A 1,254-nucleotide genomic window follows, 5' to 3' on the forward strand; every position below is an offset into this window, starting at 1 on the left:
GTTACCTTGTTTCAAGCCATTCTAGCATGGTATAGAAAGCCCACAGGAAGACTCAGCTCCATTTGGGCCTGTTCTCATTACGAGCTAAGCTGCTTGACTCTGATTGGCTAACAGTTAGCCAACGAGAGCCTGGCCATTAGCATCCTTCATCCAGCTCATGAATAGTAATGAGCTCAGGTAAGTGGTCTGATTTCTCTTATTATTTCTTTCCAGTAACTAGAGCTGACAGAGGCGCAGTTCATCTTCACATTCACCACACAACAAAGACACATATGGACCTGACATATTTCAAAAAATGCAAATAAAAACGGTTTTGTAGGGCAGGGCACCTTTAAACATTTAACTTTATCCAATGGAAACTATTTCAGGATTTTTATTTTTTTTAAATCAAATTTCAAGAACAACTCTTTTTGTACATTTTGCTTGGTCGAACTGAGAGAGTCTGAGCCGATTCCCCAGCTTTCTCACACACATTTAAACTGCGACACTGCCATCACTCAGCCGTTGCTCTCTGCTGATCTGGCCTCATTTTACTGATGGATGTGATCTGCAAATGTCTCCCTATTCATACATATAGTCCAACTCATTAACTGTCCCTCAGTTTACTGTCCGAGCAGCTCACGTGATTTATGGAATGAAAATAGTGATGAGGACCTATTTTTGGAAATAAAGTACTAGTGTGGTTCCACCGCAGTTTCTTTTACCGGATCGTTCGGGCTCGGCTGAAAGTTCCCCCGGATGTCCCTCCCCTTCCGCTTTCTTTGTGTTGAAAATGAGCGCTCCCGGTGACACTCCTGCTGACACTGCAGCTTGTATTCCAATGATCCAGAGGAGATGGGGTTTCGCGAGTTTAGAAGTCAGCTGCAATGCTGCAAATGATCTCGCGGTCTTAGCTCGGAGTCTGTGTGGAACAGCTCAAGTGTGTACAAAACCAAAGAAAATCAATGACTGTTTGATTCTGGTGTCAGAAGATTTAAATAATTACTGAAGGTATCCAGGGAATTATGCACCATACGTCTGCAGCTGATGGTGAACGGTGTACATTCAGCAAAGAGCTGAGTCATTACTGGTAGGAATCAGACATCTTTTATGCCTTTTTTTCAGCCTGACCTGATGTGGCATTTCTGAGTCTGTAGCTTTTGAGGACGGGGGGACAAAGTGGAGGCTGGGGGTGTGGCCACGACCAACTGCCACTTTGCTCATTTAAAAGCCATAATGCCTCTTTCTCCCTCATGGGGGGGCCAAATTCTCTGG

The 1,254-nt window shown here is 44.3% G+C and overlaps 1 protein-coding gene across 1 annotated transcript in view; it reads left to right on the forward strand.

Moving 5' to 3' along the window:
- dcc (DCC netrin 1 receptor) overlaps positions 1–1,254 on the forward strand; it is a gene marked incomplete in the record, with an annotated part of 396,097 nt that overhangs the window by 222,467 nt on the left and 172,376 nt on the right.

This window comes from Etheostoma spectabile, chromosome 16 (assembly GCF_008692095.1).
Source record: "Etheostoma spectabile isolate EspeVRDwgs_2016 chromosome 16, UIUC_Espe_1.0, whole genome shotgun sequence".
NCBI classification, from domain to species: Eukaryota; Metazoa; Chordata; class Actinopteri; order Perciformes; family Percidae; genus Etheostoma; species Etheostoma spectabile.